This window comes from Oncorhynchus mykiss, chromosome 12, assembly GCF_057628025.1.
Source record: "Oncorhynchus mykiss isolate SJ-2025 chromosome 12, ASM5762802v1, whole genome shotgun sequence".
NCBI classification, from domain to species: domain Eukaryota; kingdom Metazoa; phylum Chordata; class Actinopteri; order Salmoniformes; family Salmonidae; genus Oncorhynchus; species Oncorhynchus mykiss.
The window spans coordinates 26,716,511-26,729,042 of record NC_143033.1 but is presented as its reverse complement, the minus strand read 5'-3'; the positions used below and the strand labels follow the sequence as shown (position 1 = coordinate 26,729,042).

Genomic DNA, 12,532 nt, shown 5'->3' with positions numbered 1-12,532 from the left:
CAGAAGATGCAATATCTATAGCACTCCACACTGCCCTTTCCCACCTGGACAGAAAGAATACCTTCGTGAGAATGCTATTCATTGGCTACAGCTCAGCATTCAACTCCATAGTGCCCTCAAAGCTCATCCCTAAGCTAACGATCCTGGGACTAAACACCTCCCTCTGCAACTGGATCCTGGACTTCCTGACGGGCTGCCCCCAGGTGGTAAAGGTAGGTAACAACTAGGGTTGCAAAGGGGATGGACATTTTCCATGGGAAGTTAAGCTTGGAATTTTGGGAATTTTGCTTAAATTCATCAAAAAAGTTAGCTTATAACAGTGAACTTTTTTTGTGGGATACACATAAGGCAATTCTAGGTCTTGTGGCATATTTTGGTGAAACTATTCCCAATTCATTGGAATTGCAACCCTCTGCATACACAATGCATTCTTCCATCACATGTGCAGCGAGTGCATTCTTCCATCACATGTAGAGCTGATTCTCAAGATCTTGCACACTAATGAGATGCTATTGAGCCCAAACTACTACACTGTCTGAGACAAGGACTACATGCTTTCTGGTAAGTTTTGATTACAATACTGGGTGGGGTGAATATATTTTATGACATGTTAACTAATACATAGTAGCCTACAGCAAAGTGTGTTTAAATAATTTCTAACTTGTTAACAATTTCTGCTAGTTAGTTTTGCTACCATGTGGGTTTTAGCTTGCTTGATCCTGCTAACTGAGGAGTGTTAATTTACCTGTTTCCATACATGTTTCATTTTAAAACATGTATCTTACAAGGGAGTTGTTTAATCTAACTACTTAACTATTTATCTGTACATGGAATTGTATTTAGGTTTTTTTTGACAATTGTTTTCTAATCTTTAGAGGAAAATGCCACGGCACTATCTGATGTGTGGAGACATTTCACTGCAGCTAATGTAAAAGGAAATGCTGTGTACATTTGCAAATACTGTGCCAAAACATATTTGAAGAATGCAACAACGATGCAGAATCATCTGGCCAAGTGCATAAAGTTGCCTCAGTGCTCACAACAAGCAACCTCTGACAAAAGTCCCTCTACTTCTATTCGAGGTGAAAATGTTGAATCAGACACCTTATCAATAGCAACAGCTCATGGTTCTCCTTGAATCAGAAGTTTTTTTTTACTCAATTGAGGAACGTAGTCAGAGAAATGCTGATGAATGTCTTGCACGAACTCTGTATGCAACTGGTTCACCTCTGATGCTCACAGGCAATGTGTATTGGAAGAGATTTCTGAATGTTTTTCGCCCAGCATACATCCCTCCAGCCAGACATGCTTTATCTACTCATTCGCTGGATGCAGAGTTCAACAGAATTCAAGTGAAGGATAAGCAAATCCTAGAGAAAGCAGACTGTATTGCAATCATCTCTGATGGGTGGTCAAATGTTCATGGGCAAGGAATAATTAACTACATCATCTCCGCCCCTCAACCAGTATTCTACAAGAGCACAGACACAAGAGACAACAGACACACCGGTCTCTACATTGCAGATGAGCTGAAGGCCGTCATCAATGACCGTGGACCACAGAAGGTATTTGCACTGGTGACAGACAATGCTGCGAACATGAAGGCTGCTTGGTCTAAAGTGGAGGAGTCCTACCCTCACATCACACCCACTGGCTGTGCTGCTCATGCATTGACTCTGCTCCTCAAGGACATCATGGCACTGAAAACAATGGATACACTCTACAAGAGAGCTAAGGAAATGGTTAGGTATGTGAAGCGTCATCAAGTTATAGCAGCAATCTACCTCATAAGAGCACCACATTGAAGCTGCCCAGCAACACCCGTTGGGGTGGTGTTGTCATCATGTTTGACAGTCTCCCAGAGGGGAAGGAGTCTCTCCAGTACATGACAGGGGCCAAACTTCCTGCCATCTAGGACCTCCATAACAGGCGGTGTCAGAGGAAGGCCCAAAAAATTGTCAAAGACTCCAGCCACCCTAGTCATAGACTGTTCTCTCTGCTACCGCACGGCAAGAGGTACCGGACCGCCAAGTCTAGGTCCAAAAAGCTTCTTAACAGCTCCTACCCCCAAGCCATAAGACTCCTGAACAGCTAATCAAATGGCTACCTGGACTATTTGCATCCCCCCCACTCACATTTTTACACTGCTGCTACTCTGTTTATTATCCATGCATAGTCACTTTACCTCTACCTACATGTACATATTACGTCAATTCCCTCGACTCTGACTCTGTACCGGTACCCCCTGTATATAGCCTCGCTACTGTTATTTTATTGTTGCTCCTTAATTATGTTATTTTTCTATTTTTCTTTATTTTAATTTAGTATTTAATTATTTTTTACTTATGTTTATTTGAGTAAATACTTGAACACTTATTTTTATTAACTGCATTGTTGGTTAAGGGCTTGTAAGTAAGCATTTCACTGTAAGGTCTACCTACACCTGTTGTATTCGGCGCATGTGACAAATAAAATATGATTTTATTGTTTTATTTTATTTGATCTCATTTTAGTTGTGGCCTTCTTGGATGGGCACTTCTCATGTAAATTTATGACAGCACCCAATGGGGCTTGAATTGCCTAGCTCTCCCTGTAGATTCTGAGGTGACGTAGTGTCCCCAATCAGTTACAGAACACCAGAGCCAATCACTGCACAACTAGAGAAGATTACCAACGCCTACACTCTATTTTCCACTGGCTGCCCCTTCACCACAGAAAGCGCTGAGCTAGGCTGAAACACCTGCATTTTGAAGCTGCCTTACTCAAGAAAGCAAGAAAGAGACCATGTTTGTATGTGTCTTTATTCATTCAATACATTCGTCTTTACATTGTTTGCAAACTGATATGCGACATGAATTAATGGCAAAATAACATACAATAACATTTTTAGCTAAACAGGTGGGGCTCAAAACGGGTTGCCACCTGTCAGTAGTGGAAAGACATAGGAAGAAGACAGACCATGATACAGAAAGCAGTGGACCAACTAATAAAGTAAGCATAAAAAGGGCCAAGGTAGGAAGCAAGAGTAATGATGTGTCGGAGTGAAAAGTTGTGATAGTGTTTGATGAAACCACAGGGGCTCATTTACACCCTATCCGACTATCTAATGCCGTAGCGTTGAGAAAGAGTTAGGTACACCACCGGTCAAAAGTTTTAGAACACCTACTCATTCAAGAGTTTGTCTTTATTTTTACTATTACTATTTTGCTATTTCAGTGCACTACTTTTGTTTTAAAAAAAGTATTTAAAAAACAAATATATATAATATATATATATATATAGATATTACAGTACCAGTCAAAAGTTTGCACACATTTACTCATTCAAGAGTTTTTCTTCATTTTTAATATTTTCTCCATTGTAGAATAATAGTGAAGACATCAAAACTATGAAATAACACATTTGGAATCCTGTAGTTACCAAAAGTGTTTTAAAAAAATCTAAATATCTTTGAGATTCTTCAAATAGCCACCCGTTGCCTTGATAACACCTTAGCACACTCTTGGCATTCTCTCAACCAGCTTCTTCTGGAATGCTTTTCCAACAGTTTTGAAGGAGTTCCCACATATGTTGAGCACTTGTTGGCTGCTTTTCCTTCACTATGCGATCCGACTCGTCCCAAACCATCTCAATTTGGTTGAGGTCGGGGATTGTGAAGGCCAGGTCATCTGATGCAGCACTCCATCACTCTCCTTGGTAAAATAGCCCGTACACAGCCTGGAGGTGTGTTGGGTCATTGTCCTGTTGAAAAACAAACGATAGTCCCACTAAACCCAAACCTGATGGGATGGAGTATCGCTGCAGAATGCTGTGGTAGCCATGCTGGTTAAGTGTGCATTGAATTCTAAATAAATCACAGACCGTATCACGAGCAAAGCACCTCCACACCATAACACCTTCTCCTCCATGCTTTACGGTTCGGAGTACACATGCTGAGATCATCCGTTCAACCACACCACATCTCACAAAGACACTGATCTAATGATCTAATGTCCATGTCTAATGTCCATTGCTCGTGTATCTTGGCGCAAGCAAGTCTCTTCTTCTTATTGGTATCCTTTAGTGGTTTCTTTGCAGAAATGTGACTATTTGGCGGGATTCACAATGTCTCCTCTGAACAGTTGATGTTGAGGTGAGTCTGTTACTTGAACTCTGAAGCATTTATTTGGGCTGCAATTTCTGAGGCTGGTAAATCTAATGACCTTATCCTCTGCAGTAGAGGTAACTCTGGGACTTCTTTTCCTGTGGCGGTCCTCATGAAAGCCGGTTTCATCATAGAGCTGGATAGTTTTTACGACTGCACTTGAAGAAACTTTAGTTTATTGAAAATGTTATTGAAATTTCCCGTATTGACTGACCTTCATGTCTTAAAGTAATGATGGCCTGTCATTTATTTTTGCCTATTTGAGCTGTTCTTGACATAATATGAACTTGGTCTTTTACCAAATAGGGCTATATATATGTATACCACCCATACCTTGTGACAACACAACTGATTGTCTCAAACGCTTTAAGAAGGAAAGAAATTCCACAAATTAACTTTTAACAAGGCACACCTGTTAATTGAAATGCATTCATTGTGGCTATTTGAAGAATCTCAAATATAAAATATAATTTGATTTGTTTAACACTTTTTTGGGGGTTACTATATGATTTCATGTGTGCTATTTCATAATTATGTCTTCACTATTATTCTACAATGTAGAAAATAGTAAAAAATAAAGAAAACCCCCTGAATAGGTGTGTCCAAACCTTTGACTGGTACTGTACCTCTACTGGTATGCAATCAAGCCCTTTTCCAGACTGAAATAATTGAATTGCCTTGAAGTTCCTACTCTGTAAGTTGGCCTTCACACAGGTATTTCTGTACAATTTGTTAATTTTACATTATTACTAGGGAAAAAATCCTTACTGTTATCATTCAGTGGAAATGGAGGAGACATTTGCTTAAAATATTTAGCTTCCTCATTCATACTATAATTTGGTGAATCAATTACTCCATAATTTGCAATGAGTATCTGTAAATTATTTTTCATAGCATTTCTATGTTGAAGATTTAAGACATTTTCCATCCAGTTCGCTTTATTTTTGTATTAAATTAAACTTCACAATGCACTCATGAAAAGCAAAGCACAACCTAAATGTTTTTTAAAATATTTTATTATTATTGGCTGCCACCTGTAGCGCCAAAACCGTAAAAGCTACCAACACCCAAACTACTTTTAAACGTCCAGACCGCCACTGGTTAGCGTGCTTGAATTTTTTTTTATACTACTAATACTTTTTACACTACAACCATATTTGGGACTCGTTTCAGTAAATTGGTCGTATGTCGCACGTCACTACTTCCCAGGAGAGGCATTTGAATGTAAACTTTTATTTTTGATCAAAATAATTTTTTCCAGATGCCTTCTGGAACATGTGAACTTTCATGTGCCTTAATAACAAACGTGTATGCCATCTGTAAATACAAATGTAATCGTTAAATTACGAGGCTAGTTGGTTTAGCCACGGAAAAAGACAGGAACATTCCCGCTAGGCATGATTGGCTGAGATAATGGATGGGCTAGACATGCTGAGACATGAGTTTGGATTGGTCTGCCATGCTTCTGTCTATAACATGAGCTGCTCAGTATGTCTAGGTAATCATTTCTAATGTGGCTTTTTTGAAAGATATCACGAAGAACTGCAAAAGTGATGCTAATGCTCTCCACTTTCAACAACTTAATCCGATGATGTGGCAATCCCTGATTTTAGGTAGAAATATTTTCATTGAACCAGACGTTGTAGAGTCTTCTAAAACAGCGATCAACAGTGTTGTTGTCACGGAAGAAGTTGACCTAGTTTTGAAATCAGTGCAATGCCCGGTCGAAGCAGAGTATGATAGTTAAGGAGATGGAGAAAATAATGCTGTTTGATTGCAAATATGCAGAGTGAGTCGAAAAGAGAACACTGTTGTATAAAACACCTGTCTCCGGATTACATCTTCAAACTAAAGGCAGCCATGGCATCCGTGACAGAGAGAGAGAAGCGTTCAGCCATGTATATGGGTAAGAGTGTCTAGCTAGCTACATTTTCAGATATTATAATTTTCTAATTTTGTCAAAGTCGTTTTCATTGGAATTTAAAGTGTGCTGTTAGCTAGCTAGCTAGCTACATTTTCAGATATTATAATTTTCTAATTTTGTCAAAGACGTTTTCATTGGAATTTAAAGTGTACTGTTAGCTAACATTCACTGGCTGGTTCGCTAGCTAACGTTACTTGTATGATCTGTGTAGTAATATTATTTGTATCTCAGAAAGAAAAATTCTTGGGTAGAATGCCCTGCTTTTATTTTGTCACACTCACAATCGTTAGCTATATTTTGTAATTTGCTTGCCATTAACTTTTAAATAATACTATTGTTGTGAGTTAATTTTCCTGTAATAATCAATAAAAATATGCTGAAGTTAAAACTTTGTCAGCTATGATATTGTTATTATTTGAACTACCTAGCGAGCTAACGTTTGCTAGCTAACAAGCAAGAAACGAACCAAAACATTGTTTAGAAAGTTACTTTTAGTTGCCTGGTTTGCTAGATTGACATATACTAAATTCATTTTTAAACGGATGGGTTTATTGGTGTTAAAATACAACATTAAAGCTATTATGGACCACCAGGCTGCTGATGTCATGCAGTCTGTCGTATTTGGGTTTATACTTTTTTATAATGATCATGACAAGTTTGATAACAGACAACAATAGATGTCTCTGCGACTGTCTACAGACTTGTGTATAATGTAGACGTATTATAAAACAGTCTTTAGTCTTGAAATCTTTGGTTGTTTATTACACTACCGTACTCACTCTGTTTAGCACATGGCCTCACGTATGAATCCTTAAAGAAATTGGTGGGGTTTAGGCTGAAGAGGGTGTGAACGATGCTGAATGGGCGTAGACCAGTGGTTCCCAAACATCATTGTAAGCCTGCCATACACATACTGTACGATACATTTATTAAACATAAGAATGAGTGTGAGTTTTTGTCACAACCCGGCTTGTGGGACGTGACAAAAAGCTCTTATAGGACCAGGGCACAAATAACAATATTATAGTAATCAATCATTTTGCTCTTTATTTAGCAACCTTACATATAAAACCTTATTTGTTCATCAAAAATTGTGAATAACTCACCACAGGTTAAGGAAAAGGGTGTGCTTGAAAGGATGCACATAACTCTGCAATGTTGGGTTGTATTGGAGAGAGTCTCAGTCTTAAATCATTTCCCACACACAGTCTGTGCCTGTATTTAGTTTTCATGCTAGTGAGGGTCGAGAATCCACTCTCACATAGGTACGTGGTTGCAAAGGGCATCAGTGTCTTAACAGCGCAATTTGCCAAGGCAAGAAACTCTGAGCACAGCCCTATCCAGAAATCTTGCAGTGGCTTCTAATTAAATTCAATTTTCACAGAACCGCTTGTTGCAGTTTCGATGAGGCTCTCTTGTAAGTGGACTGGAGGCAGGGCATGAAAGGGAAAACTAATCCAGTTGTTTGTGTCGTCCATTTCGGAAAAGTACCTGCATAATTGCGCACCCAGCTCTCTCCGGTGCTTCGTTATCACATTTGACATTGTCCGTAAGCTTGTTCATTTGCATAATTGCGCACCCAGCTCTCTCCGGTGCTTCGTTATCACATTTGACATTGTCCGTAAGCTTGTTCATTTGCACACAAAAAAATCATGCCATCATGGTGTGTTGTCCTTGTTAATGCAGACAGAAAAGACCTGCAACTTCTTAATCATAGCCTCAATTTTGTCTCGCACATTAAATATAGTTGTGGAGAGTGCCTGTAATCCTAGATTCAGATCATTCAGGAGAGAAAAAACATCACCCAGATAGGCCAGTCGTGTGAGAAACTCGTCGCCATGCAAGTGGCCAGACAAGTGAGAGAAAAAAACTTTAAGCTCATCTCTCAATTTTAAAAAACGTTACATGGTCACTGCCCATATCATTGCATAATGCAGAACATACAAGAGTGTTCAGGGGCCTTGCTTTAACAAAGTTAACCATTTTCACTGTCGTGTCCAAAACGTATTTCAAGCTGTCAGGCATTCCCTTGGCAGAAAGAGCCTCTTGTGGATGCTGCAGTGTACCCAAGTGGCATCGGGAGCAACTGCTTGCACGCGCGTTACCACTCCACTATGTCTCCCTGTCATGGCTTTTGCGCCATCAGTACAGATACCAGATACCAACACATGTTGACCACCAAAGTCAATTTGATGTCACAAAGCTGTCCAGTACTTAAAAAATATCCTCTCATGTTGTCCTTGTTTCCAGTGGTTTGCAGAAGAGGATGTCTTCCTTAATTGACCCCCCATAAATGTAACAGTCATATACCAGGAGCTGTGCCAGGCCCACCACATCTGTTGACTCATCCTGCTGTAACGCATATAATTCATTGGCTTGTATGCAAAGAAGTAATTGTTTCAAAACATCTCCTGCCATGTCCCTGATGCGTCATGAAACAGTGTTGTTTGATGAAGGCATTGTCTGTATAGTTTTTTGGGCCTTTCCCCCATCATTGTCCCAGCCATATCCGCGGCAGCAGGAATAATTAAGTCCTCCACAATAGTATGGGGCTTGCCTGTCCTAGCCACTCGGTAGCTTACCATATAAGACTCTTCTAGACCCTTCTTATTAATGGTATCTGTTGCTTTTATACATGTTTCACTACTCAAAAGTCGTCTTTATTCTCGCTCAAAAACCCCCGTGGCTTATTTTTCAAATGGTCATGTGTTGTTTCTAAATGTCTCCGCAAGAGTGAAGTTTTCCCGCGAAAGAGTAATGGTTATTGTGATTGGATGTTCATTATTTGACTACCTGTATTTGACATTGTGTTGTTATTTCGCTGAACACTAAATGGTTTAATTTTATTTTTGGCAGTGAAACGAGGCTACTCAGGCGAGAAAAAAAACTCACCCGAATGTATACCCCCGTTGGAAAATATAAATGTACTGTTTGAAAATGTGAATCCCATTTTTATCTGGCGTACCCCCGACGGCATTGCACATACCCCTGGGGGTACACGTACCCCAGTTTGGGAATACCTGGTGTTGACAAAAAAAGAGCTCTCCAGTAGGTGTGCTGTACCAAAATATTCAAGGGACATTTTCTCAAAAGTGGGGTAACAAGTTTATCAACTATCAAAGCAGAATTACCTTACCATTGTTCCTCAACTGTAATGTATTATATACCATTTTCTATCTCTGAGTCTCTACTTTTATCCAATGTAAAAAACACAATTCCAAATGTTGCTACATAAGACCAAATCGAGCAGGTTGGTAACATTTGCATAAATACCAATCCCAATGTGTTTACGGACATATTCAATCTCTCCCTATCCCAGTCTGCTCTCCCCACATACTTCAAGATGGCCACCATTGTTCCTGTACCCAAGAAGGCAAAGGTAACTGAACAAAATGATTATCACCCCGTAGCACTCACTTCTGTCATTATGAAGTGCTTTGAGAGACTAGTCAAGGATAATTTCACCTCCACCTTACCTGTCACTCTAGACCCACTTCAATTTGCTTACCGCCCCCAATAGGTCCACCTACGATGTAATCGCCATCACACTGCACACTGCCCTATACCATCTGGACAAGAGGAATACCTATGTAAGAATAATGTTCATTGACTATAGCTCAGCATTCAACACCATTGTACCCTCCAAGCTCATCATTAAGCTTGAGGCCCTGGGTCTCAACCCCGCCCTGTGCAATTGGGTCCTGGACTTCCTGACAGGCCGTCCCCAGGTGGTGAAGGTAGGAAACAACACCTCCATTTCGCTGATCCTCAACATAGGGGCCCCACAAGGTTGCGTGCTCAGCTCCCTCCTGTATTCCTTGTTCAACCATGACTATGTGGCCATGCACACCTCCAACTCAATAATCAAGTTTGCAGACGACACAACAATAGTGGGCTTCATTACCAACAACGACGAGACAGCCTACAGGGAGGAGGCGAGGGCACTCGGAGGAAAATAACTTCTCACTCAACATCAACAAAACAAAAGAGATGATCGTGGACTTCAGGAAACAGCAGAGGGGCACCCCCCTATCCACATCGACGGGACAGCAGTGGAGAAGGTGTAAAGTTTTAAGTTCCTCGGCATACACATCACGTACAAACTGAAATGGTAAGAAGGCCAAACAGCACCTCTTCAACCTCCGGAGGCTGAAGAAATTTGGCTTGTCACCCAAAACCCTGACAAACTTTTACAGATGCACAATCGAGAGCATCCTGTTGGGCTGTATCACCACCTGGTACGGCAACTGCACCACCTACAACCGCAAGGCTCTCCAGAGGGTGGTGCGGTTTGCACAATGCATTACCGGGGGCAAACTACCTGCCCTCCAGGACACCTACAGCACCCTGTGTCACAGGAAGGCCAAAAAGATCATCAAGGACAACAACCACCCAAGCCACTGCCTGTTCACCCCGCTATCATCCAGAAGGCGAGGTCAGTACAGGTGCATCAAAGCTGGGACCGAGAGACTGAAAAACAGCTTCTATCAAGGCCATCAGTGTTAAACAGCCATCACTAACATTGAGTGGCTGCTGCCAACAGACTGACTCAACTCCAGCCACTTTAATAATGTGAATTGATGGAAATTGATGTAAAATATATCACTAGCCACTTTAAACAATGCTACTTAATATAATGTTTACATACCCTACATTACTCATCTCATATGTATATGTATATACTGTACTCTATATCATCTACTGCATCTTTATGTAATACATGTATCACTAGCCACTTTAAACTATGCCACTTTGTTTACATACCCTACATTACTCATCTCATATGAATATACTGTACTCGATACCATCTACTGCATCTTGCCTATGCCGTTCTGTACCATCACTCATTCATATATCTTTATGTAAATATTCTTTATCCCTTTACACCTGTGTGTATAAGGTAGTAGTTTTGGAATTGTTAGGTTAGATTACTCGTTGGTTATTACTGCATTGTCGGAACTAGAAGCACAAGCATTTCGCTACACTCGCATTAACATCTGCTAACCATGTGTATGTGACAAATAAATTTGATTTGAATGGTAAGTATTTGGATACGCCACTGGTCTTTAACCGTTCAAGCTACCAAAACAACTTTATAATGTGCAGACGGGCACTGTTGCTTGACAAACCTTTTGATACTACTTATTATTTTCACACTACCACGGTATTTCCATAAATCCCAATGCATTTCAGGGACTTGAATGGTAAAAATTCCAGTCACTACTAGTCTTCCACCAGTTAACCTGAAAGTCTAAGCCTTTGTGAATTATTTTAAGGTGGTCATACCATGGATCATTTAGCTATTTGATTTAGAATTTTAGGACCCCTGTAGGTATCCCCCCAAAAATTGACCTTTACTACTATTGCCCATAGAAATGCATTAAATAACACATTCATAAATGGTAAAAAGACAGTTGCATTGTCTGTCCTGTATCTAGGATAAGAAAGCTCAGGAAATATTTTTTTGTTGTTGTCACGCCCTGGCCATAGAGAGGCTTTTATTCTCTATTTTGGTTAGGCCAGGGTGTGACTAGGGTGGGCATTCAATGCTCATTTTCTATGTTTTGTATTTATTTGAAGTTTGGCCGTGTGTGGTTCTAAATCAGAGGCAGCTGTCGAGTGTAGGTCTTTCGGAGCATGCAGTTGCATGGTTTGCTAACTATCTGTCTGATAGAACTCAGTGCACTCAATTTGATGGGCTTATGTCTGTTAAATTGTCTGTCTTGAATGGTGTGCCCCAAGGCTCTGTACTTGGTCCTCTCTTATTCACTATTTATATAAATGATTTAGACAAAAATGTCCAAAATGCACAACTTCATTTTTATGCTGATGACACTGTTATTTACTGTTGTGCCTCGTCTCTTACAAAAGCTTTCCAGAACATGCAAACTGCTTTTTACACTGTCCAACATACCTTGTGTCAATTGAAGCTTGTGTCAATTGAAGCTTATCCTCAATACTGACAAAACTAAACTAATGGTGTTTTCTCATGCAAGAAATAGACCTCTGAACCTTTCACCTGTAAGGGCAAGGAGATTGTGGTTGTAACCTCATATAAATATCTTGGAATTTTAATTGATCACGGCCTCTCTTTTAAATTGCATATTCAACAACTTACAAAAAAATTGAAGCTGAAATTGGGATTTTATTTTCTTGTTTTTCTTTTGAAGCCAGAAGGAGGCTAGTGTCAGCTACATGTATGCCTTTACTAGACTATGGGGATATTTTATATATGAATGCTTCCGCTCAGTGTTTGAGATCAATTGACACTCTTTACCATGGCACTTTGAGATTTATTTTAAACTGCAAAACCCTTACACACCACGGCACTTTATATACCAGGGATGGCTGGCCTTCTCTAGTCACTCGTAGGCTCAGTCACTGGTATACTTTTATTTACAAAGCCATTTTGGGTTTACTACCTTTTTATTTGTGCATTTTTATTGTTCAGAAATGTGGTGGGT

The 12,532-nt window shown here is 40.0% G+C and overlaps 1 protein-coding gene across 1 annotated transcript in view; it reads right to left on the bottom strand.

Moving 5' to 3' along the window:
- rnf128a (ring finger protein 128a) overlaps positions 1 to 12,532 on the bottom strand; it is a 32,362-nt gene that overhangs the window by 17,528 nt on the left and 2,302 nt on the right. The gene's annotated exons all lie outside the window — the stretch shown is intronic.